The sequence below is a fragment of the Leptodactylus fuscus genome, chromosome 1, assembly GCF_031893055.1.
Source record: "Leptodactylus fuscus isolate aLepFus1 chromosome 1, aLepFus1.hap2, whole genome shotgun sequence".
Lineage (NCBI taxonomy): Eukaryota > Metazoa > Chordata > Amphibia > Anura > Leptodactylidae > Leptodactylus > Leptodactylus fuscus.
The window spans coordinates 235,634,659-235,662,296 of NC_134265.1; the positions used below are offsets into that span (position 1 = coordinate 235,634,659).

At 46.0% G+C, this 27,638-nt stretch overlaps 12 non-coding genes across 12 annotated transcripts; 6 read left to right on the plus strand and 6 right to left on the minus strand.

Moving 5' to 3' along the window:
* Positions 1–1,874: 1,874 nt before the first annotated feature.
* On the plus strand, positions 1,875–1,947 carry TRNAF-GAA (transfer RNA phenylalanine (anticodon GAA)). Its single transcript has one exon. It is a non-coding gene; the product is annotated as a tRNA-Phe (tRNA).
* A 2,696-nt stretch (positions 1,948–4,643) lies between these two features.
* TRNAL-CAG (transfer RNA leucine (anticodon CAG)) lies at positions 4,644–4,726 on the minus strand. Its single transcript has one exon. It is a non-coding gene; the product is annotated as a tRNA-Leu (tRNA).
* A 175-nt stretch (positions 4,727–4,901) lies between these two features.
* Positions 4,902–4,974, plus strand: TRNAF-GAA (transfer RNA phenylalanine (anticodon GAA)). Its single transcript has one exon. It is a non-coding gene; the product is annotated as a tRNA-Phe (tRNA).
* Positions 4,975–6,158: 1,184 nt separating this feature from the next.
* TRNAL-CAG (transfer RNA leucine (anticodon CAG)) lies at positions 6,159–6,241 on the minus strand. The gene has a single exon. It is a non-coding gene; the product is annotated as a tRNA-Leu (tRNA).
* Positions 6,242–6,416: 175 nt separating this feature from the next.
* TRNAF-GAA (transfer RNA phenylalanine (anticodon GAA)) lies at positions 6,417–6,489 on the plus strand. The gene has a single exon. It is a non-coding gene; the product is annotated as a tRNA-Phe (tRNA).
* Positions 6,490–13,431: 6,942 nt separating this feature from the next.
* TRNAF-GAA (transfer RNA phenylalanine (anticodon GAA)) lies at positions 13,432–13,504 on the plus strand. Its single transcript has one exon. It is a non-coding gene; the product is annotated as a tRNA-Phe (tRNA).
* Positions 13,505–16,202: 2,698 nt separating this feature from the next.
* On the minus strand, positions 16,203–16,285 carry TRNAL-CAG (transfer RNA leucine (anticodon CAG)). The gene has a single exon. It is a non-coding gene; the product is annotated as a tRNA-Leu (tRNA).
* A 1,425-nt stretch (positions 16,286–17,710) lies between these two features.
* On the minus strand, positions 17,711–17,793 carry TRNAL-CAG (transfer RNA leucine (anticodon CAG)). Its single transcript has one exon. It is a non-coding gene; the product is annotated as a tRNA-Leu (tRNA).
* A 175-nt stretch (positions 17,794–17,968) lies between these two features.
* Positions 17,969–18,041, plus strand: TRNAF-GAA (transfer RNA phenylalanine (anticodon GAA)). Its single transcript has one exon. It is a non-coding gene; the product is annotated as a tRNA-Phe (tRNA).
* Positions 18,042–19,227: 1,186 nt separating this feature from the next.
* On the minus strand, positions 19,228–19,310 carry TRNAL-CAG (transfer RNA leucine (anticodon CAG)). The gene has a single exon. It is a non-coding gene; the product is annotated as a tRNA-Leu (tRNA).
* Positions 19,311–19,485: 175 nt separating this feature from the next.
* TRNAF-GAA (transfer RNA phenylalanine (anticodon GAA)) lies at positions 19,486–19,558 on the plus strand. Its single transcript has one exon. It is a non-coding gene; the product is annotated as a tRNA-Phe (tRNA).
* A 1,173-nt stretch (positions 19,559–20,731) lies between these two features.
* TRNAL-CAG (transfer RNA leucine (anticodon CAG)) lies at positions 20,732–20,814 on the minus strand. Its single transcript has one exon. It is a non-coding gene; the product is annotated as a tRNA-Leu (tRNA).
* Between the last annotated feature and the right edge of the window lie 6,824 nt (positions 20,815–27,638).

Genomic DNA, 27,638 nt, shown 5'->3' on the forward strand with positions numbered 1-27,638 from the left:
ACATTAGGTCACTGAAGTACCTAAATATGAATTCCTGTATTCAGCCATCTCAAAATGGGGGAATGTTAGAGTCAAATCCTCCATCTTTGTATTTTGTCAGTCATAAACTGTGTAAGTAAGTCACAGCTGGCTATTTGTATATCTTATCTTCATGGTATATGGAGGTCACTGAGACTCATTTAGCACCAACATGACATCTTATCTCTGTTTCCATGATATATGCATATAGACATAGTGTGAGCTGCTAGTTCACACATAAGTGTTTTTGAAGCTTTCTTTGTTTAAGGACAAAGTACAAAGTCCATTAAGCTGTAATGATATGCAAAATACATAAGGCCTCAGCCAATAGTCATGTGCCAGGTTTATCTTATAACCAATTATTTTATGCCAACTATGTTAGAATAGTCCAACCTGCTCTTGTCTGTATTGTATTTAAACCACCTTTGTGCACCATTAAATTAGAACTCACTTGATACACCATCAGTTGTGTGTGTGTGGCTTCTCCAGACCTGATAATGGGCGTAATTACTTCAGGCCTGATATTTAATTTGGAACTCAGCAACATACTCTATCATGGGGACCCCTTAATGTCCCTAACACCGAAATAGCTCAGTTGGGAGAGCGTAGACTAAAGGTCCCCGATTCAATTCTGGGTTTTGTCACACCCTCGTTTTAAACATTGAACAATTGACATGAATGTTTTTGGGTTCTTTCTATATCCTAACTGAACCGAGCTTTCCTTCTTGCATAATGCGCAGGTAATCCTGGAAATGGGGGGGGGGAGTCCCTCTTTCACATCAGTCATTAATGTGAGAAAGACTAAATAATGCAAGGATCCGGAAATATTCAGCAGAATGCTGAATGGCAGAGACATATATTACCACACTTCTCCAAGAAGCCTTACCTCTTCTCCGTGTTCCCTCCCAAAGAACCAGCTGCCATTTTCTTTGCTGCTCGCCGAATAGCGTTCACCTCCAAAAGCACGCAGCTGCATCACCAGAAGACATGTCCTAGGTGCACAACAGCGGTGGCTGTCTTTTTTTAGCAGATAGACCCTGCTCAGCTACATTATATTGATGATTTTAAGTGGGTATAGAGTCAGAGCTCGACTCTTGGCTGGTCAAAACCAGATGGCAATGTCCAATGAGCTCCAGGCCCCACTGAATGTCATTTCTCCCAGGTCTCCCCCAGGTTCCAATGCTATAGAAATGTTATTCCATGCTTCAGCTGTAAACCTTTGTCTCTTACAATAAAGGCCGTTATTTTACCTTAACGGTCCACACAGACAGAATGTAGAAGGGGTGTTTGTGACAGACATCATAGCGGATCCTCCAGATTGTGATTGGATTAGTCTTTGGTCTCCATTCAAGTGCGCATTATTCAGAACTCTTGTCTTCACAAGAAAATCCATTGTGGAGTCATGTACTTTTCAGGAGGGTCACGCGGAAGTTACACAGAATCAGGTCACTGAAAGCTAGGACCCGTATTACTGGCTCTACAGCCAAGCAAGCTGAGTCAGGCTATATAGTCAGAAGTAAAAGTGAAATTGCCATTGGGAGCCAGCAGGAATTTCTCTGCACTGGTGCTATCGCCAGCAGGAAAAAAAATCAAACCTCTGTCAGAAGTGGGATTCGAACTCACGCCTCCAGAGGAGAATTCGACCTGAACGTAGCGCCTTAGACCGCTCGGCCATCCTGACATGGGATTAGATTCCTCAGTCCCTGAATATCGCGCGCATGCACGCTATTTGGAATCAATTAACTACTCATTAGAAAGTCATCCCTCCTATGTACATTCTGGACTCATGGGAATTTTCACCTTGCCTAAAGATGTCCCAACTAGTGAACGGGAAGACAGCAAACCCCAGGACAGAGGCCGAAATAGCTCAGTTGGGAGAGCGTTAGACTGAAGATCTAAAGGTCCCTGGTTCGATCCTGGGTTTCGGCAAATGAATTTTGAATACAAATCCACTAACAAAAGAAAAGGCTTGCTACGTTTCTTACCAATTCGTTGGGGTTTCGATCGAGCGTAGCGCACTGCTGGAACTATAGAAAAAAAAAAAAAGGTTGAAAACAGTTCTTTTAGGAGAAGACAATGTGCTACGCGGATGCCGAAATAGCTCAGTTGGGAGAGCGTAGACTAAAGATCTAAAGGTCCCCGATTTAATTCTGGGTTTTGTCACACCCTCGTTTTAAACATTGAACAATTGACATGAATGTTTTTGGGTTCTTTCTATATCCTAACTGAACCGAGCTTTCCTTCTTGCATAATGCGCAGGTAATCCTGGAAATGGGGGGGGGGAGTCCCTCTTTCACATCAGTCATTAATGTGAGAAAGACTAAATAATGCAAGGATCCGGAAATATTCAGCAGAATGCTGAATGGCAGAGACATATATTACCACACTTCTCCAAGAAGCCTTACCTCTTCTCCGTGTTCCCTCCCGAAGAACCAGCTGCCATTTTCTTTGCTGCTCGCCGAATAGCGTTCACCTCCAAAAGCACGCAGCTGCATCACCAGAAGACATGTCCTAGGTGCACAACAGCAGTGGCTGTCTTTTTTTAGCAGATAGACCCTGCTCAGCTACATTATATTGATGATTTTAAGTGGGTATAGAGTCAGAGCTCGACTCTTGGCTGGTCAAAAGCAGATGGCAATGTCCAATGAGCTCCAGGCCCCACTGAATGTCATTTCTCCCAGGTCTCCCCCAGGTTCCAATGCTGTAGAAATGTTATTCCATGCTTCAGCTGTAAACCTTTGTCTCTTACAATAAAGGCCGTTATTTTACCTTAACGGTCCACACAGACAGAATGTAGAAGGGGTGTTTGTGACAGACATCATAGCGGATCCTCCAGATTGTGATTGGATTAGTCTTTGGTCTCCATTCAAGTGCGCATTATTCAGAACTCTTGTCTTCACAAGAAAATCCCTTGCTGAGTCACATACTTTTCAGGAGGGTCACGCGGAAGTTACACAGAATCAGGTCACTGAAAGCTAGGACCCTTATTACTGGCTCTACAGCCAAGCAAGCTGAGTCAGGCTATATAGTCAGAAGTAAAAGTGAAATTGCCATTGGGAGCCAGCAGGAATTTCTCTGCACTGGTGCTATCGCCAGCAGGAAAAAAATCAAACCACTGTCAGAAGTGAAATTCGAACCCACGCCTCCAGAGGAGACTGCGACCTGAACGCAGCGCCTTAGACTGCTCGGCCATCCTGACATGGGATTAGTTTCCTCAGTCCCTGAATGTTGCGCGCATGCACGCTATTTGGAATCAATTAACTACTCATTAGAAAATCATCCCTCCTATGTACATTCTGTACTCATGGGAATTTTCACCTTGCCTAAAGATGTCCCAACAAGTGAACGGGGAGACAGCAAACCCCAGGACAGAGGCCGAAATAGCTCAGTTGGGAGAGCGTTAGGCTGAAGATCTAAAGGACCCTGGTTCGATCCTGGGTTTCGGCAAATGAATTTTGAATACAAATCCACTAACAAAAGAAAAGGCTTGCTACGTTTCTTTCCAATTCGTTGGGGATTCGATCGAGCGTAGCGCACTGCTGGAACTATAGAAAAAAAAAAAGGTTGAAAACAGTTCTTTCAGGAGAAGACAATGTGCTGCGTGGATGCCGAAATAGCTCAGTTGGGAGAGCGTAGACTAAAGGTCCCCGATTCAATTCTGGGTTTTGTCACACCCTCGTTTTAAACATTGAACAATTGACATGAATGTTTTTGGGTTCTTTCTATATCCTAACTGAACCGAGCTTTCCTTCTTGCATAATGCGCAGGTAATCCTGGAAATGGGGGGGGGAGTCCCTCTTTCACATCAGTCATTAATGTGAGAAAGACTAAATAATGCAAAGATCCGGAAATATTCAGCAGAATGCTGAATGGCAGAGACATATATTACCACACTTCTCCAAGAAGCCTTACCTCTTCTCCATGTTCCCTCCCGAAGAACCAGCTGCCATTTTCTTTGCTGCTCGCCGAATAGCATTCACCTCCAAAAGCACGCAGCTGCATCACCAGAAGACATGTCCTAGGTGCACAACAGCGGTGGCTGTCTTTTTTTAGCAGATAGATCCTGCTCAGCTACATTATATTGATGATTTTAAGTGGGTATAGAGTCAGAGCTCGACTCTTGGCTGGTCAAAACCAGATGGCAATGTCCAATGAGCTCCAGGCCCCACTGAATGTCATTTCTCCCAGGTCTCCCCCAGGTTCCAATGCTGTAGAAATGTTATTCCATGCTTCAGCTGTAAACCTTTGTCTCTTACAATAAAGGCCGTTATTTTACCTTAACAGTCCACACACAGACAGAATGTAGAAGGGGTGTTTGTGACAGACATCATAGCGGATCCTCCAGATTGTGATTGGATTAGTCTTTGGTCTCCATTCAAGTGCGCATTATTCAGAACTCTTGTCTTCACAAGAAAATCCCTTGCGGAGTCACGTACTTTTCAGGAGGGTCACGCGGAAGTTACACAGAATCAGGTCACTGTAAGCTAGGACCCTTATTACTGGCTCTACAGCCAAGCAAGCTGAGTCAGGCTATATAGTCAGAAGTAAAAGTGAAATTGCCATTGGGAGCCAGCAGGAATTTCTCTGCACTGGTGCTATCGCCAGCAGGAAAAAAATCAAACCACTGTCAGAAGTGGGATTCGAACCCACGCCTCCAGAGGAGACTGCGACCTGAACGCAGCACCTTAGACCGCTCAGCCATCCTGACATGGGATTAGTTTCCTCAGTCCCTGAATGTCACGCGCATGCACGCTATTTGGAATCAATTAACTACTCATTAGAAAATCATCCCTCCTATGTACATTCTGTACTCATGGGAATTTTCACCTTGCCTAAAGATGTCCCAACTAGTGAACGGGTAGACAGCAAACCCCAGGACAGAGGCCGAAATATCTCAGTTGGGAGAGCGTTAGACTGAAGATCTAAAGGTCCCTGGTTCGATCCCGGGTTTCGGCAAATGAATTTTGAATACAAATCCACTAACAAAAGAAAAGGCTTGCTACGTTTCTTTCCAATTCATTGGGGTTTCGATCGAGTGTAGCGCACTGCTGGAACTATAGAAAAAAAAAATGTTGAAAACAGTTCTTTTAGGAGAAGACAATGTGCTGCGCGGATGCCGAAATAGCTCAGTTGGGAGAGCGTAGACTAAAGATCTAAAGGTCCCCGATTCAATTCTGGGTTTTGTCACACCCTCGTTTTAAACATTGAACAATTGACATGAATGTTTTTGGGTTCTTTCTATATCCTAACTGAACCGAGCTTTCCTTCTTGCATAATGCGCAGGTAATCCTGGAAATGGGGGGGGAAGTCCCTCTTTCACATCAGTCATTAATGTGAGAAAGACTAAATAATGCAAGGATCCGGAAATATTCAGCAGAATGCTGAATGGCAGAGACATATATTACCACACTTCTCCAAGAAGCCTTACCTCTTCTCCGTGTTCCCTCCCGAAGAACCAGCTGCCATTTTCTTTGCTGCTCGCCGAATAGCGTTCACCTCCAAAAGCACGCAGCTGCATCACCAGAAGACATGTCCTAGGTGCACAACAGTGGTGGCTGTCTTTTTTTAGCAGATAGATCCTGCTCAGCTACATTATATTGATGATTTTAAGTGGGTATAGAGTCAGAGCTCGACTCTTGGCTGGTCAAAACCAGATGGCAATGTCCAATGAGCTCCAGGCCCCACTGAATGTCGATTTCTCCCAGGTCTCCCCCAGGTTCCAATGCTGTAGAAATGTTATTCCATGCTTCAGCTGTAAACCTTTGTCTCTTACAATAAAGGCCGTTATTTTACCTTAACGGTCCACACAGACAGAATGTAGAAGGGGTGTTTGTGACAGACATCATAGCGGATCCTCCAGATTGTGATTGGATTACTCTTTGGTCTCCATTCAAGTGCACATTATTCAGAACTCTTGTCTTCACAAGAAAATCCCTTGCGGAGTCACGTACTTTTCAGGAGGGTCACGCGGAAGTTACACAGAATCAGGTCACTGAAAGCTAGGACCCTTATTACTGGCTCTACAGCCAAGCAAGCTGAGTCAGGCTATATAGTCAGAAGTAAAAGTGAAATTGCCATTGGGAGCCAGCAGGAATTTCTCTGCACTGGTGCTATCGCCAGCAGGAAAAAAATCAAACCACTGTCAGAAGTGGGATTCGAACCAACGCCTCCAGAGGAGACTGCGACCTGAACGCAGCGCCTTAGACTGCTCGGCCATCCTGACATGGGATTAGTTTCCTCAGTCCCTCAATGTCGCGCGCATGCACGCTATTTGGAATCAATTAACTACTCATTAGAAAATCATCCCTCCTATGTACATTCTGGACTCATGGGAATTTTCACCTTGCCTAAAGATGTCCCAACTAGTGAACGGGGAGACAGCAAACCCCAGGACAGAGGCCGAAATAGCTCAGTTGGGAGAGCGTTAGACTGAAGATCTAAAGGTCCCTGGTTCGATCCCGGGTTTCGGCAAATGAATTTTGAATACAAATCCACTAACAAATGAAAAGGCTTGCTACGTTTCTTTCCAATTCGTTGGGGTTTTGATCGAGCGTAGCGCACTGCTGAAACTATAGAAAAAAAAAAAGGTTGAAAACAGTTCTTTCAGGAGAAGACAATGTGCTGCGCGGATGCCGATGTTAGAGTCAAATCCTCCATCTTTGTATTTTGTCAGTCATCTTGTAACCTTTCACACATAAACTGTGTAAGTAAGTCGCAGCTGGCTATTTGTATATCTTATCTTCATGGTATATGGAGGTCACTGAGACTCATTTAGCACCAACACGACATCTTATCTCTGTTTCCATGATATATGCATATAGACATAGTGTGAGCTGCTAGTTCACACATAAGTGTTTTTGAAGCTTTCTTTGTTTAAGGACAAAGTACAAAGTCCATTAAGCTGTAATGATATGCAAAATACATAAGGCCTCAGCCAATAGTCATGTGCCAGGTTTATCTTATAACCAATTATTTTATGCCAACTATGTTAGAATAGTCCAACCTGCTCTTGTCTGTATTGTATTTAAACCACCTTTGTGCACCATTAAATTAGAACTCACTTGATACACCATCAGTTGTGTGTGTGTGGCTTCTCCAGACCTGATAATGGGCGTAATTACTTCAGGCCTGATATTTAATTTGGAACTCAGCAACATACTCTATCATGGGGACCCCTTAATGTCCCTAACAGAACCTGACGCCCAACGTGGGGCATCGATAATCGTTAAATGTGCAGCCGATAGTGTACTGATCCACTCACCAACCGATTTGGAGACGGGCCCGGAGGACCTCAGATGAATAAAACGGCGCTGTAATGGTAAGTCCTTTTCTTGCCAAATAACTAATCTGAGTTCCTACGTGTCCCGGATCCTGTGTGTCGGTGAGTGAAGATTAGTGCTGCATATGTTATAACAATCGATGCCATATTATATAGTGTGCAAGAACCTGAATAGTATGTTGTCTGTAGTGGGGTGGGAAATGTTATACCTCATTCTTTGTCTACTGTCCATGCTGTCATTTGGTTGTTACATCTGTTATAGAGTGTAAAAAGCGGTGCAGGAGAGAGAGTTATTCTTCATCCTTAATCCCTAGAGTTGCGAGAGTGGAAGTACTGAGTGATTGAAAAGTCCTTGTTTTGGACACTAAGGACTGAGTAGAATCTGAGTAAGTACATGCAATGATTCAGGGGTGTTCGATAGAGGGACACAGACAAAGTGGAGTCTGTGGAAACCAAATGAGGGTTTTGCCCTGAGCACTACGCCAGAACATGCACATTAGAGATTAGTTCAATGAAAACAGAGTGACTGTTTGGGAGGTCCCACTAGGTGAGTCAAAAGTGACCCTCTATTGTCTTAATTGCCCTAGAGGAGTGGGATGCTCACGGCTGACTGGCCATCAGCTATTATGGGGGAGGGACCCTCTGAGGTAGGGTATACCCCCATATGAACTAATAGGAATGGGAGAGAGAGAAGAAGATGCCGCTCAAGAAAAAAAAAAAAAAAAAAAAAAAAGAGCAGGAGTTACCAATGGAGAATAGGCAGGACAGATACAGGGATAGAGGGTAACCAGGAAGTGTTTTAATTGTGGAAACCAGGGACATTTGGCTAGAGATTGCTGGTGTCCTAAGCGAAGGACAAAGGCTTTGAGTGTAAGGAAATGTATAGTGAGCATCAATTGACAGTCCAGCTAAAGGGTTAATGTGCTTGGCACTTAGCATTGTGTTGTTAGTTTGTTGGTTAGTGGAAAGTGGAAACATGATATGTTTTGTGGTGAGGATACTGCAGGTTAAGTGTAGGTATGTGTATACACATATGTGTGTATATAGGCTTGGGGGTGGACATTAAGTTATTTCTAGAATGTCTATAGTGTCCTTTTATTCAGGAAAGGTTTCCCATTTTGAGAATGCTCCTCTCATGGTAATGTTTTTAAAATTGGATAAATGGCATAAATATGAGATCAACATTATTATGTTTATTTTATAGTAATATGCAAATTGGTAAGAAGATGAAGGCAACTATTTACATGTTTTGGTTTGTTTTCTCCTCAATATTTAGCTGTGCGGGAATTATAACTAACTCTGTGCCTATTTGTAGGAATAAGCCGTCCCGAGACGATAAGTGATATCACGGTACAAAATATATGAAAATTTTTATTTTAGTTCAGACAAGTTCTTTTTGATTTAATTGACATTTGTTTTGTTTTGTCTGGAGCTCCAGTGTGACGTTGCATGTTTGTATGGAAGGTTCAGAAAAGTGAATGGGCCCATATATGTGTGTCAGTTATATGTACATGTTACATGTGTCTGCTATGTGTACATGTTCTGTTTGTCCATGTCTGTATTGTTACATTTTCAGTCTCCACAGCAAGCAGATATTGACTGCTGATAACACAGAGGGTGGTGACAAGTAGATATGAAAGGGAGGCATAAAAGTTCTTTCCATTGTTGAATACATATATGTGTGTTCTGGTGTAAATGAGATGTACTTGATATACCATGTACATGTATTATGTACTCAGTGTGTATTGGTGCGTATGTGTATCAAATATATCACATGGGCTTTACACTTGTAACATAAATATTTGTTATGGGTTTATACTATAATTCCAAGAATGTTAACAATCGGGATTTATTGTGTGAAAAAGTTATTCAGATGTTCCTTCTGATATGGGATTAGGCCCCATAGGGGTAGGCAATACATGTGAACTATCTTGCCACAAGGGGCACAGAACGCCCCTAACATGTACATGCAGGTAAAGATAAATTGCAGTTCTACAAAGTTAAAGTGGTGTTTCTGGGTCATTGTTTGCTACAAGGTGTTAGATAGCTGTGTAAGTAAATCAGAAGTCACTCACATATCTGCTCTGTAATGGCTGATATATTTTGAGTATTTACTTACCTCAATGAATTTCTGGAGTGTTTAGAAGCTTTAAAGAACTGAATTTACTTGGGATTGTATAAATAAGTCTGCTGGGATATGTAGTACTACAGCTATGACAAGTGTGGGGAGAGCCAGCGCAGCTGCTTCCATGATAAGACAAAGGGGTAATAAATCTTTCATTGGAAACAAAGATGACAATGGCTGGATATCTCAGGCTGCAGTGTGTCTTATCTATGTCTTCTTAATGTAAGCTTTGCATTCTGTGCTGCACTACAAGTCCCTTCTAACCTGTTAACAATAGTTTCAGGGGAGGAGTAAGGAGAGTCAGATAACTTAAAATTAATTTTACTTTTGCTGATTTGGTTAATAAATGATGAATCTATTGTTAACACTGATGAGAGTTCTTTTATTTTAGATGATTCTCGATTTGGGAATGATGGTGGATTCTGCACCAGATATGTCATGGTCACTGAATAGGAGGTAAACCAAGGGTAAAACCAAGCACAAAGTAGAACCATTATGGAACTGTATGGGTCTCAGCTCATGAAGCTGAACTAGAAGCCATCACTGAGACAGGGTACAATGTCTGAGGGTAGGTGTTTGATATAGTGGGACTATGGTCCAATCTGGAGAGCGAGAGCTTTCTGTAGGGTTAATGTTAAGCCTAAAAGGATTTCCAGGCTGTTCAGGTAGTGATGCTGCCACCTCCACACAGGTGGGTATAGTCAAAAGTCAGGACACACACTAAGGCTGATACGAAGGAAAGTAGAGGTAACTTGTGGGCAGACACTGCCACTAACCCAGTTGCAGAGGCCTAGGGGATATGCCTTACTGATAATTGGTCATTATACTCGACCCAAACCCCCCTTTTAGCTCTCTTTTCAGGTTTTACAACACTGAGGCACCAAAAATGGTCCAGGACTACAGTAAAAGAGGATGTACAAGTCCTGATCTCCGGTGGTAAGAGAATATATTTACTGAGTGCATTGTCCCCACTGATGGCATAAAGCAATGTTTAGAAGTAGCCATGTGTGACCTGGTGAGCAGAGGATGGGTGGCTGCAGGATTTAACATCACTACAGACACTGCATGGCATGTGTTAAATGCAAAGTAGGCCAAAAAGTGAAAAGTTTCTCAGAGCCAGGCCCAGAGCCCTTGTACCTGTTCCAGAGATTGCAGGTTAACTATATGCAGTTACTAAAGGTGAGACGGTATAAGTACGTGCTTGTGTGTATAGTTATCTATCTTCAGAAAAGTCTGAGGCATATCTGGTGAAGAAAGCCATCACAAACGGGGCTGCAGATAGACGGCTACTGAAGAAATAGTGTGTCACTTGTATTGGTATTTTCTGTAAGGTACCCTCCTAAGAGAAGAATTGGCTTTAACCCATGTCAAACTTTCTTTGGGGGTTGTATTCTTGGCAACTCCTACAGATGTGGTATGGTGTACTGGCTGACTATGTGATGTCTTGGCAAAAACATCTGACTAATGTATGGCTTTGAGTTTTCTCTCCTTCTCAGATTTTAAGTTAGTGGGCGGGACCTATTCATTTGAACCAAGAGATTGATGGTGATAAAGAGACACGTGAGAAAAACCTTGGAGACAAGATTTGATGGTCCTTCCAAATGCTGATGATAACCAGTACTTCTGTGAAATTTGAAGGAGAGCCTAATTGTATCCATGCTTCATATTGCAAGAAAGTATCTACACACAAAGCGATGAAGATTCTCCTGATAATGCTGTTACAGATGGTCCTGGCGATAAGCCTGTATAGAACATTTAACAATGAAGTGGGACAATAAGTTTCTTAAACATCATATGATTTTGATCGAAGATCTGAATGTGTCAGATTGTAGGATATGTCCTCATAACCCCATATTAGCCTAAGTCATGTCATATATAGCTGTTTCTTTGACGCAACAGGAAATGTTTGAAGTATATAGTTAAGAAAATACCACCTCATATTTTAGGAACAATACATAGTATAAACAAGTAAATATCAGCAAGTTGTAGTAAAAATCTTATCTTCATTTTGTTTGTTTAATACAAAACATATACAAAAGGATGAGCAGACCAAGATATAAAAGGCCAGAACTATGATTGAGATTAGGTTAGAATACAGGAACATATGAGGGGAATCTGGTAAAGTCCGGCAGTAGACATTAGGTCACTGAAGTACCTAAATATGAATTCCTGTATTCAGCCATCTCAAAATGGGGGAATGTTAGAGTCAAATCCTCCATCTTTGTATTTTGTCAGTCATAAACTGTGTAAGTAAGTCACAGCTGGCTATTTGTATATCTTATCTTCATGGTATATGGAGGTCACTGAGACTCATTTAGCACCAACATGACATCTTATCTCTGTTTCCATGATATATGCATATAGACATAGTGTGAGCTGCTAGTTCACACATAAGTGTTTTTGAAGCTTTCTTTGTTTAAGGACAAAGTACAAAGTCCATTAAGCTGTAATGATATGCAAAATACATAAGGCCTCAGCCAATAGTCATGTGCCAGGTTTATCTTATAACCAATTATTTTATGCCAACTATGTTAGAATAGTCCAACCTGCTCTTGTCTGTATTGTATTTAAACCACCTTTGTGCACCATTAAATTAGAACTCACTTGATACACCATCAGTTGTGTGTGTGTGGCTTCTCCAGACCTGATAATGGGCGTAATTACTTCAGGCCTGATATTTAATTTGGAACTCAGCAACATACTCTATCATGGGGACCCCTTAATGTCCCTAACACCGAAATAGCTCAGTTGGGAGAGCGTAGACTAAAGGTCCCCGATTCAATTCTGGGTTTTGTCACACCCTCGTTTTAAACATTGAACAATTGACATGAATGTTTTTGGGTTCTTTCTATATCCTAACTGAACCGAGCTTTCCTTCTTGCATAATGCGCAGGTAATCCTGGAAATGGGGGGGGGGAGTCCCTCTTTCACATCAGTCATTAATGTGAGAAAGACTAAATAATGCAAGGATCCGGAAATATTCAGCAGAATGCTGAATGGCAGAGACATATATTACCACACTTCTCCAAGAAGCCTTACCTCTTCTCCGTGTTCCCTCCCAAAGAACCAGCTGCCATTTTCTTTGCTGCTCGCCGAATAGCGTTCACCTCCAAAAGCACGCAGCTGCATCACCAGAAGACATGTCCTAGGTGCACAACAGCGGTGGCTGTCTTTTTTTAGCAGATAGACCCTGCTCAGCTACATTATATTGATGATTTTAAGTGGGTATAGAGTCAGAGCTCGACTCTTGGCTGGTCAAAACCAGATGGCAATGTCCAATGAGCTCCAGGCCCCACTGAATGTCATTTCTCCCAGGTCTCCCCCAGGTTCCAATGCTATAGAAATGTTATTCCATGCTTCAGCTGTAAACCTTTGTCTCTTACAATAAAGGCCGTTATTTTACCTTAACGGTCCACACAGACAGAATGTAGAAGGGGTGTTTGTGACAGACATCATAGCGGATCCTCCAGATTGTGATTGGATTAGTCTTTGGTCTCCATTCAAGTGCGCATTATTCAGAACTCTTGTCTTCACAAGAAAATCCATTGTGGAGTCATGTACTTTTCAGGAGGGTCACGCGGAAGTTACACAGAATCAGGTCACTGAAAGCTAGGACCCGTATTACTGGCTCTACAGCCAAGCAAGCTGAGTCAGGCTATATAGTCAGAAGTAAAAGTGAAATTGCCATTGGGAGCCAGCAGGAATTTCTCTGCACTGGTGCTATCGCCAGCAGGAAAAAAAATCAAACCTCTGTCAGAAGTGGGATTCGAACTCACGCCTCCAGAGGAGAATTCGACCTGAACGTAGCGCCTTAGACCGCTCGGCCATCCTGACATGGGATTAGATTCCTCAGTCCCTGAATATCGCGCGCATGCACGCTATTTGGAATCAATTAACTACTCATTAGAAAGTCATCCCTCCTATGTACATTCTGGACTCATGGGAATTTTCACCTTGCCTAAAGATGTCCCAACTAGTGAACGGGAAGACAGCAAACCCCAGGACAGAGGCCGAAATAGCTCAGTTGGGAGAGCGTTAGACTGAAGATCTAAAGGTCCCTGGTTCGATCCTGGGTTTCGGCAAATGAATTTTGAATACAAATCCACTAACAAAAGAAAAGGCTTGCTACGTTTCTTACCAATTCGTTGGGGTTTCGATCGAGCGTAGCGCACTGCTGGAACTATAGAAAAAAAAAAAAAGGTTGAAAACAGTTCTTTTAGGAGAAGACAATGTGCTACGCGGATGCCGAAATAGCTCAGTTGGGAGAGCGTAGACTAAAGATCTAAAGGTCCCCGATTTAATTCTGGGTTTTGTCACACCCTCGTTTTAAACATTGAACAATTGACATGAATGTTTTTGGGTTCTTTCTATATCCTAACTGAACCGAGCTTTCCTTCTTGCATAATGCGCAGGTAATCCTGGAAATGGGGGGGGGGAGTCCCTCTTTCACATCAGTCATTAATGTGAGAAAGACTAAATAATGCAAGGATCCGGAAATATTCAGCAGAATGCTGAATGGCAGAGACATATATTACCACACTTCTCCAAGAAGCCTTACCTCTTCTCCGTGTTCCCTCCCGAAGAACCAGCTGCCATTTTCTTTGCTGCTCGCCGAATAGCGTTCACCTCCAAAAGCACGCAGCTGCATCACCAGAAGACATGTCCTAGGTGCACAACAGCAGTGGCTGTCTTTTTTTAGCAGATAGACCCTGCTCAGCTACATTATATTGATGATTTTAAGTGGGTATAGAGTCAGAGCTCGACTCTTGGCTGGTCAAAACCAGATGGCAATGTCCAATGAGCTCCAGGCCCCACTGAATGTCATTTCTCCCAGGTCTCCCCCAGGTTCCAATGCTGTAGAAATGTTATTCCATGCTTCAGCTATAAACCTTTGTCTCTTACAATAAAGGCCGTTATTTTACCTTAACGGTCCACACAGACAGAATGTAGAAGGGGTGTTTGTGACAGACATCATAGCGGATCCTCCAGATTGTGATTGGATTAGTCTTTGGTCTCCATTCAAGTGCGCATTATTCAGAACTCTTGTCTTCACAAGAAAATCCCTTGCTGAGTCACATACTTTTCAGGAGGGTCACGCGGAAGTTACACAGAATCAGGTCACTGAAAGCTAGGACCCTTATTACTGGCTCTACAGCCAAGCAAGCTGAGTCAGGCTATATAGTCAGAAGTAAAAGTGAAATTGCCATTGGGAGCCAGCAGGAATTTCTCTGCACTGGTGCTATCGCCAGCAGGAAAAAAATCAAACCACTGTCAGAAGTGAAATTCGAACCCACGCCTCCAGAGGAGACTGCGACCTGACCGCAGCGCCTTAGACTGCTCGGCCATCCTGACATGGGATTAGTTTCCTCAGTCCCTGAATGTCGCGCGCATGCACGCTATTTGGAATCAATTAACTACTCATTAGAAAATCATCCCTCCTATGTACATTCTGTACTCATGGGAATTTTCACCTTGCCTAAAGATGTCCCAACAAGTGAACGGGGAGACAGCAAACCCCAGGACAGAGGCCGAAATAGCTCAGTTGGGAGAGCGTTAGGCTGAAGATCTAAAGGACCCTGGTTCGATCCTGGGTTTCGGCAAATGAATTTTGAATACAAATCCACTAACAAAAGAAAAGGCTTGCTACGTTTCTTTCCAATTCGTTGGGGTTTCGATCGAGCGTAGCGCACTGCTGGAACTATAGAAAAAAAAAAAAGGTTGAAAACAGTTCTTTCAGGAGAAGACAATGTGCTGCGCGGATGCCGAAAAAGCTCAGTTGGTAGAGCGTAGACTAAAGGGCCCACGATTTAATTCTGGGTTTTGTCACACCCTCGTTTTAAACATTGAACAATTGACATGAATGTTTTTGGGTTCTTTCTATATCCTAACTGAACCGAGCTTTCCTTCTTGCATAATGCGCAGGTAATCCTGGAAATGGGGGGGGGGGAGTCCCTCTTTCACTTCAGTCATTAATGTGAGAAAGACTAAATAATGCAAGGATCCGGAAATATTCAGCAGAATGCTTAATGGCAGAGACATATATTACCTCACTTCTCCAAGAAGCCTTACCTCTTCTCCATGTTCCCTCCCGAAGAACCAGCTGCCATTTTCTTTGCTGCTCGCCGAATAGCGTTCACCTCCAAAAGCACGCAGCTGCATAACCAGAAGACATGTCCTAGGTGCACAACAGCGGTGGCTGTCTTTTTTTAGCAGATAGACCCTGCTCAGCTACATTATATTGATGATTTTAAGTGGGTATAGAGTCAGAGCTCGACTCTTGGCTGGTCAAAACCAGATGGCAATGTCCAATGAGCTCCAGGCCCCACTGAATGTCATTTCTCCCAGGTCTCCCCCAGGTTCCAATGCTGTAGAAATGTTATTCCATGCTTCAGCTGTAAATCTTTGTCTCTTACAATAAAGGCCGTTATTTTACCTTAACGGTCCACACAGACAGAATATAGAAGGGGTGTTTGTGACAGACATCATAGCGGATCCTCCAGATTGTGATTGGATTAGTCTTTGGTCTCCATTCAAGTGCGCATTATTCAGAACTCTTGTCTTCACAAGAAAATCCCTTGCGGAGTCACGTACTTTTCAGGAGGGTCACGCGGAAGTTACACAGAATCAGGTCACTGAAAGCTAGGACCCTTATTACTGGCTCTACAGCCAAGCAAGCTGAGTCAGGCTATACAGTCAGAAGTAAAAGTGAAATTGCCATTGGGAGCCAGCAGGAATTTCTCTGCACTGGTGCTATCGCCAGCAGGAAAAAAATCAAACCACTGTCAGAAGTGGGATTCGAACGCACGCCTCCAGAGGAGACTGCGACCTGAACGCAGCGCCTTAGACCGCTCGGCCATCCTGACACGGGATTAGTTTCCTGAGTCCCTGAATATCGCGCGCATGCACGCTATTTGGAATCAATTAACTACTCATTAGAAAATCATCCCTCCTATGTACATTCTGTACTCATGGGAATTTTCACCTTGCCTAAAGATGTCCCAACTAGTGAACGGGGAGACAGCAAACCCCAGGACAGAGGCCGAAATAGCTCAGTTGGGAGAGCGTTAGACTGAAGATCTAAAGGTCCCTGGTTCGATCCCGGCAAATGAATTTTGAATACAAATCCACTAACAAAAGAAAAGGCTTGCTACGTTTCTTTCCAATTCGTTGGGGTTTCGATCGAGCGTAGCGCGCTGCTGGAACTATAGAAAAAAAAAAAGGTTGAAAACAGTTCTTTCAGGAGAAGACAATGTGCTGCGCGGATGCCGAAATAGCTCAGTTGGGAGAGCGTAGACTAAAGATCTAAAGGTCCCCGATTTAATTCTGTGTTTTGTCACACCCTCGTTTTAAACATTGAACAATTGACATGAATGTTTTTGGGTTCTTTCTATATCCTAACTGAACCGAGCTTTCCTTCTTGCATAATGCGCAGGTAATCCTGGAAATGGGGGGGGAAGTCCCTCTTTCACATCAGTCATTAATGTGAGAAAGACTAAATAATGCAAGGATCCGGAAATATTCAGCAGAATGCTGAATGGCAGAGACATATATTACCACACTTCTCCAAGAAGCCTTACCTCTTCTCCGTGTTCCCTCCCGAAGAACCAGCTGCCATTTTCTTTGCTGCTCGCCCAATAGCGTTCACCTCCAAAAGCACGCAGCTGCATCACCAGAAGACATGTCCTAGGTGCACAACAGCGGTGGCTGTCTTTTTTTAGCAGATAGACCCTGCTCAGCTACATTATATTGATGATTTTAAGTGGGTATAGAGTCAGAGCTCGACTCTTGGCTGGTCAAAACCAGATGGCAATGTCCAATGAGCTCCAGGCCCCACTGAATGTCATTTCTCCCAGGTCTCCCCCAGGTTCCAATGCTGTAGAAATGTTATTCCATGCTTCAGCTGTAAACCTTTGTCTCTTACAATAAAGGCCGTTATTTTACCTTAACGGTCCACACAGACAGAATGTAGAAGGGGTGTTTGTGACAGACATCATAGCGGATCCTCCAGATTGTGATTGGATTAGTCTTTGGTCTCCATTCAAGTGCGCATTATTCAGAACTCTTGTCTTCACAAGAAAATCCCTTGCGGAGTCACGTACTTTTCAGGAGGGTCACGCGGAAGTTACACAGAATCAGGTCACTGTAAGCTAGGACCCTTATTACTGGCTCTACAGCCAAGCAAGCTGAGTCAGGCTATATAGTCAGAAGTAAAAGTGAAATTGCCATTGGGAGCCAGCAGGAATTTCTCTGCACTGGTGCTATCGCCAGCAGGAAAAAAATCAAACCACTGTCAGAAGTGGGATTCGAACCCACGCCTCCAGAGGAGACTGCGACCTGAACGCAGCGCCTTAGACCGCTCGGCCATCCTGACATGGGATTAGTTTCCTCAGTCCCTGAATGTTGCGCGCATGCACGCTATTTGGAATCAATTAACTACTCATTAGAAAATCATCCCTCCTATGTACATTCTGTACTCATGGGAATTTTCACCTTGCCTAAAGATGTCCCAACTAGTGAAAGGGGAGACAGCAAACCCCAGGCCAGAGGCCGAAATAGCTCAGTTGGGAGAGCGTTAGACTGAAGATCTAAAGGTCCCTGGTTCGATCCCGGGTTTCGGCAAATGAATTTTGAATACAAATCCACTAACAAAAGAAAAGGCTTGCTACGTTTCTTTCCAATTCGTTGGGGTTTCTATCGAGCGTAGCGCACTGCTGGAACTATAGAAAAAAAAAAAGGTTGAAAACAGTTCTTTCAGGAGAAGACAATGTGCTGCGCGGATGCCGAAATAGCTCAGTTGGGAGAGCGTAGACTAAAGATCTAAAGGTCCCCGATTCAATTCTGGGTTTTTTCACACCCTCGTTTTAAACATTGAACAATTGATATGAATGTTTTTGGGTTCTTTCTATATCCTAACTGAACCGAGCTTTCCTTCTTGCATAATGCGCAGGTAATCCTGGAAATGGGGGGGGGGAAGTCCCTCTTTCACATCAGTCATTAATGTGAGAAAGACTAAATAATGCAAGGATCCGGAAATATTCAGCAGAATGCTGAATGGCAGAGACATATATTACCACACTTCTCCAAGAAGCCTTACCTCTTTTCCGTGTTCCCTCCAGAAGAATCAGCTGCCATTTTCTTTGCTGCTCGCCCAATAGCGTTCACCTCCAAAAGCACGCAGCTGCATCACCAGAAGACATGTCCTAGGTGCACAACAGCGGTGGCTGTCTTTTATTAGCAGATAGACCCTGCTCAGCTACATTATATTGATGATTTTAAGTGGGTATAGAGTCAGAGCTCGACTCTTGGCTGGTCAAAACCAGATGGCAATGTCCAATGAGCTCCAGGCCCCACTGAATGTCATTTCTCCCAGGTCTCCCCCAGGTTCCAATGCTGTAGAAATGTTATTCCATGCTTCAGCTGTAAACCTTTGTCTCTTACAATAAAGGCCGTTATTTTACCTTAACGGTCCACACAGACAGAATGTAGAAGGGGTGTTTGTGACAGACATCATAGCGGATCCTCCAGATTGTGATTGGATTAGTCTTTGGTCTCCATTCAAGTGCGCATTATTCAGAACTCTTGTCTTCACAAGAAAATCCCTTGCGGACTCACGTACTTTTCAGGAGGGTCACGCGGAAGTTACACAGAATCAGGTCACTGAAAGCTAGGACCCTTATTACTGGCTCTACAGCCAAGCAAGCTGAGTCAGGCTATATAGTCAGAAGTAAAAGTGAAATTGCCATTGGGAGCCAGCAGGAATTTCTCTGCACTGGCGCTATCGCCAGCAGGAAAAATATCAAACCACTGTCAGAAGTGGGATTCGAACCCACGCCTCCAGAGGAGACTGCGACCTGAACGCAGCGCCTTAGACCGCTCGGCCATCCTGACATGGGATTAGTTTCCTCAGTCCCCGAATGTCGCGCGCATGCACGCTATTTGGAATCAATTAACTACTCATTAGAAAATCATCCCTCCTATGTACATTCTGGACTCATGGGAATTTTCACCTTGCCTAAAGATGTCCCAACTAGTGAACAGGGAGACAGCAAACCCCAGGACAGAGGCCGAAATAGCTCAGTTGGGAGAGCGTTAGACTGAAGATCTAAAGGTCCCTGGTTCGATCCCGGGTTTCGGCGAATGAATTTTGAATACAAATCCACTAACAAAAGAAAAGGCTTGCTACGTTTCTTTCCAATTCGTTGGGGTTTCGATCGAGCGTAGCGCACTGCTGGAACTATAGAAAAAAAAAAAGGTTGAAAACAGTTCTTTCAGGAGAAGACAAGGTGCTGCGCGGATGCCGAAATAGCTCAGTTGGGAGAGCGTAGACTAAAGATCTAAAAGTCCCCGATTCAATTCTGGGTTTTGTCACACCCTCGTTTTAAACATTGAACAATTGACATGAATGTTTTTGGGTTCTTTCTATATCCTAACTGAACCGAGCTTTCCTTCTTGTATAATGCGCAGGTAATCCTGGAAATGGGGGGGGAAGTCCCTCTTTCACATCAGTCATTAATGTGAGAAAGACTAAATAATGCAAGGATCCGGAAATATTCAGCAGAATGCTGAATGGCAGAGACATATATTACCACACTTCTCCAAGAAGCCTTACCTCTTCTCCGTGTTCCCTCCCGAAGAACCAGCTGCCATTTTCTTTGCTGCTCGCCGAATAGCATTCACCTCCAAAAGCACGCAGCTGCATCACCAGAAGACATGTCCTAGGTGCACAACAGCGGTGGCTGTCTTTTTTTAGCAGATAGACCCTGCTCAGCTACATTATATTGATGATTTTAAGTGGGTATAGAGTCAGAGCTCGACTCTTGGCTGGTCAAAACCAGATGGCAATGTCCAATGAGCTCCAGGCCCCACTGAATGTCATTTCTCCCAGGTTCCAATGTTGTAGAAATGTTATTCCATGTTTCAGCTGTAAACCTTTGTCTCTTACAATAAAGGCCATTCTTTTACCTTAACGGTCCACACAGACAGAATGTAGAAGGGGTGTTTGTGACAGACATCATAGCGGATCCTCCAGATTGTGATTGGATTAGTCTTTGGTCTCCATTCATGTGCGCATTATTCAGAACTCTTGTCTTCACAAGAAAATCCCTTGCGGAGTCACGTACTTTTCAGGAGGGTCACGCGGACGTTACACAGAATCAGGTCACTGTAAGCTAGGACCCTTATTACTGGCTCTACAGCCAAGCAAGCTGAGTCAGGCTATATAGTCAGAAGTAAAAGTGAAATTGCCATTGGGAGCCAGCAGGAATTTCTCTGCACTGGTGCTATCGCCAGCAGGAAAAAAATCAAACCACTGTCAGAAGTGGGATTCGAACCCACGCCTCCAGAGGAGACTGCGACCTGAACGCAGCGCCTTAGACCGCTCGGCCATCCTGACATGAGATTAGTTTCCTCAGTCCCTGAATGTCGCGCGCATGCACGCTATTTGGAATCAATTAACTACTCATTAGAAAATCATCCCTCCTATGTACATTCTGTACTCATGGGAATTTTCACCTTGCCTAAAGATTAGAGATGAGCGAACACTAAAATGTTCGAGGTTCGAAATTCGATTCGAACAGCCGCTCAATGTTTGTGTGTTCGAACGGGTTTCGAACCCCATTATAGTCTATGGGGAACAGATACTCGTTAAGGGGGAAACCCAAATCCGTGTCTGGAGGGTCACCAAGTCCACTATGACACCCCAGGAAATGATGCCAACACCTCTGGAATGACACTGGGACAGCAGGGGAAGCATGTCTGGGGGCATCTAACACACCAAAGACCCTCTATTACCCCAACATCACAGCCTAACAACTACACACTTTACACACTCAATACCACCTCTCTGACAGTAGGAAAACACCTTGAAACATGTGTATTTGGCACTTGCAGTGAGGAGAGCTTGTCACCAGCAGTGAATTTGGCCCTTGTAGTAAGTTGAGGTTGGCACCAACATTTGTTTTGAAAATCAGGGTGGATTGAGCCTCTAACCAGCAGAGTTTGGGCAAATTCATGGTGGAGGGAGCCTCTAAAAACCCCAGTTTGGACCAATTCATGGTGGAGGGAGCCTCTAACCAGCCCAGTTTGGGCAAATTCATGGTGGAGGGAGCCTCTAAAAAACCCAGTTTGGACCAATTCATGGTGGAGGGAGCCTCTAACCAGCCCAGTTTGGGCAAATTCATGGTGGAGGGAGCCTCTAACCAGCCCAGTTTGGACCAATTAATGGTGGAGGGAGCCTCTAACCAGCCCAGTTTGGACCAATTAATGGTGGAGGGAGCCTCTAACCACCCCAGTTTGGACCAATTCATGGTGGAGGGAGCCTCTAACCAGCCCAGTTTGGACCAATTCATGGTGGAGGGAGCCTCTAAAAAACCCAGTTTGGACCAATTCATGGTGGAGGGAGCCTCTAAACAGCCCAGTTTGGGCAAATTCATGGTGGAGGGAGCCTCTAAAAAACCCAGTTTGGACCAATTCATGGTGGAGGGAGCCTCTAACCAGCCCAGTTTGGACCAATTAATGGTGGAGGGAGCCTCTAAACAGCCAAGTTTGGACCAATTCATGGTGGAGGGAGCCTCTAAAAAACCCAGTTTGGACCAATTCATGGTGGAGGGAGCCTCTAAACAGCCCAGTTTGGGCAAATTCATGGTGGAGGGAGCCTCTAAAAAACCCAGTTTGGACCAATTCATGGTGGAGGGAGCCTCTAACCAGCCCAGTTTGGACCAATTAATAGTGGAGGGAGCCTCTAAACAGCCAAGTTTGGACCAATTCATGGTGGAGGGAGCCTCTAAAAACCCCAGTTTGGACCAATTCATGGTGGAGGGAGCCTCTAACCAGCCCAGTTTGGACCAATTAATGGTGGAGGGAGCCTCTAACCACCCCAGTTTGGACCAATTCATGGTGGAGGGAGCCTCTAAAAACCCCAGTTTGGACCAATTCATGGTGGAGGGAGCCTCTAACCAGCCCAGTTTGGGCAAATTCATGGTGGAGGGAGCCTCTAAACAGCCCAGTTTGGGCAAATTCATGGTGGAGGGAGCCTCTAACCAGCCCAGTTTGGACCAATTAATGGTGGAGGGAGCCTCTAACCAGCCCAGTTTGGACCAATTAATGGTGGAGGGAGCCTCTAACCACCCCAGTTTGGACCAATTCATGGTGGAGGGAGCCTCTAAAAACCCCAGTTTGGACCAATTCATGGTGGAGGGAGCCTCTAAAAACCCCAGTTTGGACCAATTCATGGTGGAGGGAGCCTCTAACCAGCCCAGTTTGGGCAAATTCATGGTGGAGGGAGCCTCTAAACAGCCCAGTTTGGGCAAATTCATGGTGGAGGGAGCCTCTAACCAGCCCAGTTTGGACCAATTAATGGTGGAGGGAGCCTCTAACCAGCCCAGTTTGGACCAATTAATGGTGGAGGGAGCCTCTAACCACCCCAGTTTGGACCAATTCATGGTGGAGGGAGCCTCTAAAAACCCCAGTTTGGACCAATTCATGGTGGAGGGAGCCTCTGACCAGCCCAGTTTGGGCAAATTCATGGTGGAGGGAGCCTCTAAACAGCCCAGTTTGGGCAAATTCATGGTGGAGGGAGCCTCTAACCAGCCCAGTTTGGACCAATTAATGGTGGAGGGAGCCTCTAACCAGCCCAGTTTGGACCAATTAATGGTGGAGGGAGCCTCTAACCACCCCAGTTTGGACCAATTCATGGTGGAGGGAGCCTCTAAACAGCCAAGTTTGGACCAATTCATGGTGGAGGGAGCCTCTAAAAACCCCAGTTTGGACCAATTCATGGTGGAGGGAGCCTCTAACCAGCCCAGTTTGGACCAATTAATGGTGGAGGGAGCCTCTAACCACCCCAGTTTGGACCAATTCATGGTGGAGGGAGCCTCTAAAAACCCCAGTTTGGACCAATTCATGGTGGAGGGAGCCTCTAACCAGCCCAGTTTGGGCAAATTCATGGTGGAGGGAGCCTCTAAACAGCCCAGTTTGGGCAAATTCATGGTGGAGGGAGCCTCTAACCAGCCCAGTTTGGACCAATTAATGGTGGAGGGAGCCTCTAACCAGCCCAGTTTGGACCAATTAATGGTGGAGGGAGCCTCTAACCACCCCAGTTTGGACCAATTCATGGTGGAGGGAGCCTCTAAACAGCCAAGTTTGGACCAATTAATGGTGGAGGGAGCCTCTAACCACCCCAGTTTGGACCAATTCATGGTGGAGGGAGCCTCTAACCAGCCCAGTTTGGGCAAATTCATGGTGGAGGGAGCCTCTAAACAGCCCAGTTTGGGCAAATTCATGGTGGAGGGAGCCTCTAACCAGCCCAGTTTGGACCAATTAATGGTGGAGGGAGCCTCTAACCAGCCCAGTTTGGACCAATTAATGGTGGAGGGAGCCTCTAACCAGCCCAGTTTGGACCAATTAATGGTGGAGGGAGCCTCTAACCACCCCAGTTTGGACCAATTCATGGTGGAGGGAGCCTCTAAAAAACCCAGTTTGGACCAATTCATGGTGGAGGGAGCCTCTAAACAGCCCAGTTTGGGCAAATTCATGGTGGAGGGAGCCTCTAAACAGCCCAGTTTGGGCAAATTCATGGTGGAGGGAGCCTCTAACCAGCCCAGTTTGGACCAATTAATGGTGGAGGGAGCCTCTAACCAGCCCAGTTTGGACCAATTCATGGTGGAGGGAGCCTCTAAACAGCCCAGTTTGGGCAAATTCATGGTGGAAGGAGCCTCTAACCAGCAGAGTTGTGGGAACGCAGGGTGGAGGGAGCCTCTAACCAGCAGAGTTGGTGGAAATCAGGGTGGAGGGAGCCTCTAACCAGCAGAGTTGGGGGAAATCATGTTGGAGGGAGCCTAGTATTAGCAGAATTGTGCAACGCTTATGGTGGATGAGTATGAGGATGCGGAGGAATTGGAGAGGTTGAGTACAGACATGGAGTTTCATGTTGGGGTGCTTTACACAGGTGGGCACAAAAATGAAGGCTCTATCCAGTGGTGGTTCATTTTTATCAAAGTGAGCCGGTCGGCACTCTCAGCTGACAGACGGGTGCGCTTGTCAGTGATGATGCCACCGGCTGCACTGAACACCCTCTCAGATAGGACGCTGGCGGCAGGACAGGACAGCACCTCCAAGGCATATAGGGCAAGTTCAAGCCACAGGTCCAACTTCGACACCCAATACGTGTAGGGCGCAGAGGGGTCGGAGAGGACAGGGCTGTGGTCGGAAAGGTATTCCCGCAACATGCGCCTATACTTCTCACGCCTGGTGACACTAGGACCCTCCGTGGCGGCACTTTGGCGAGGGGGTGCCATCAAGGTGTCCCAGACCTTAGACAGTGTGCCCCTCGTTTGTGTGGACCGGTGAGAACTTGGTTGCCTACTGGAGGAACTGCCCTCCCTGCCGCCACTGTCACATGCTGGAAACATCTCCATCATATTCTGCACCAATTGCCTGTGGCAAGCATTGATGCGATTGGCCCTCCCCTCTACCGGAATAAAAGACGAGATGTTGTTTTTATACCGGGGGTCAAGGATAGCAAAGATCCAGTACTGGTTGTCCTCCATGATTTTGACAATACGCTTGTCGGTTGTAAAGCACCCCAACATGAACTCAGCCATGTCTGCCACAGTGTTAGTTGGCATGACTCCTCTGGCCCCACCGGAAAGTTCAATCTCCATTTCCTCCTCATCCTCCATGTCTACCCATCCGCGCTGCAACAATGGGACGATTCGAAGTTGCCCGGAAGCCTCCTGTATCACCATCACATCATCGGACAACTCTTCTTCCTCCTCCTCCTCCTCCTCCTCCTCCTCCATTAAACGCAGTGAAGCGGACAGATGTGTGGACCTACTCTCCAGCTGTGACGGATCGGATGCTATCCCTAACTCCTCTGTGTGATCTGAGTTATCCCTGATGTCAATCAGGGATTCTCTCAGAACACACAAGAGCGGGATTGTAAGGCTCACCATCGCATCCTCAGAGCTCACCCTCCTTGTGGACTCCTCAAAGACCCGTAGGATGTCACAAAGGTCTCTCATCCATGGCCACTCATGGATGTGAAACTGAGGCAGCTGACTTTGTGGCACCCTAGGGTTTTGTAGCTGGTATTCCATCAAAGGTCTCTGCTGCTCAACCACTCTATTCAACATCTGAAACGTTGAGTTCCAGCGTGTGGGGACGTCGCACAAAAGCCGGTGTTGTGGCACATGCAGGCGTTGCTGGAGAGATTTTAAGCTAGCAGCGGCTACTGTCGACTTGCGAAAGTGGGCGCACATGCGCCGCACTTTCACCAGTAGCTCTGGAACATTGGGGTAGCTCTTTAGGAAACGTTGCACCACTAGGTTGAAGACGTGGGCCAGGCATGGAACATGTTGGAGTCCGGCAAGCTCCAGAGCTGCTACCAGGTTCCGGCCGTTATCACAAACGACCATGCCTGGGCCCAGGTGCAGCGGCTCAAACCATATTGCCGTCTCATCGAGGAGGGCATCCCTCACCTCGGAGGCAGTGTGCTGTCTGTCCCCCAAGCTGATCAGCTTCAGCACAGCCTGCTGACGTCTACCAACGCCAGTGCTGCAACGTTTCCAACTCGTAGCTGGGGTCAATCTAACAGCGGAGGAGGAGGCGGTGGCGGAGGAGGAGGCGGTAGAGGAGGAGGAGGAGGGGGGTGTTCTTCTCGTGTCCCTGCCAGGAATGTTAGGCGGGGAGACGAGGTACACCGGGCCAGTTTGGGAAGCAGTCCCAGCCTCAACTACATTCACCCAGTGTGCCGTCAGTGAAATGTAGCGTCCCTGTCCGCATGCACTTGTCCACGCGTCGGTGGTCAAGTGGACCTTTGTGCAAAGCGCGGAACTAAGGGCCCGCCTGATGTTGAGTGACACGTGCTGGTGCAAGGCGGGGACGGCACACCGGGAGAAGTAGTGACGGCTAGGGACGGCATAGCGAGGTGCCGCAGTTGCCATCAGGTCCAGGAAGGCGGGAGTTTCAACAAGCCGGAACGCCAACATCTCCTGGGCCAGCAGTTTAGCGATGTTGGCGTTCAAGGCTTGCGCGTGTGGGTGGTTAGCAGTGTATTTCTGCCGCCGCTCCAATGTCTGAGAGATGGTGGGTTGTTGTAAAGAAACGCCTGATGGTGCCTTTGATGGTGCAGGAGAAGGAGATAAGACAGGACCAGGGGAGGATGAGGTAGAAGTCAACAAAGTGGCGGAGGCAGATGAAGTGGTGTCCTGGCTCGTCCTCTGGAGTGCATCGCCAGCACAGTCAGCAGTGGCAGTGGCAGAGGCAGAGGCAGAGGCAGTGGCAGTGGCGTGAACGGCAGGCGGCCTTTGTCCTGCCGTTGCTGCCTGCCACTGATTCCAGTGCTTGGATTCCAAATGACGGCGCATTGAAGTGGTGGACAGGTTGCTCTTCTCAGAGCCCCTAATCAATTTCGAGAGGCAAATTGTGCAGACAACACTATATCTGTCCTCGGCGCATTCCTTGAAAAAACTCCACACCTTCGAGAAACGTGCCCTCGAGGTGGGAGTTTTTCGGGGCTGGGTACGAACTGGAACATCTTGGGAGATTCCGGGTGTGGCCTGGCTTCGCCTAAGCTGCTGACCTCTGCCTCTGCCTCTAGCTACCCTTTTTGGTGCTGCACCTGCCTCAACATCCACACTACTTTCCCCGCTTGACATCCCCCCTGTCCAGGTCGGGTCAGTGTCCTCATCATCCACCACTTCCTCTTCCAACTCCTGTCTCATCTCCTCCTCCCGCACAATGCGCCAGTCAACTGGATGCCCTGACGGCAACTGCGTCACATCATCGTCGATGAGGGTGGGTTGCTGGTCATCCACCACCAAATCGAACGGAGATGGAGGAGACTCTAGTGTTTGAGCATCTGGACACAGATGCTCCTCTGTTAGGTTCGTGGAATCGTGACGTGGAGAGGCAGGTTGAGGGACAATGAAAGGAGCGGAGAACAGCTCTGGGGAGCAGGGACAGTTTGGGTTATTGTTCTGTAAAGCTTCGGAATTTTGGGAGGAAGGAAGACAAGACTGTTGGGTAATAGGAGGAGAGGAGGCAGAGTCTGACTGGCTGCTGGACAATGTGCTGTAAGCGTTCTCTGACAGCCATTGCAAGACCTGTTCCTGGTTCTCGGGCCTACTAAGGTTTGTACCCTGCAGTTTAGTTAATGTGGCAAGCAACCCTGGCACTGTGGAGTGGCGCAATGCTTGCTGCCCCACAGGAGTAGGCACG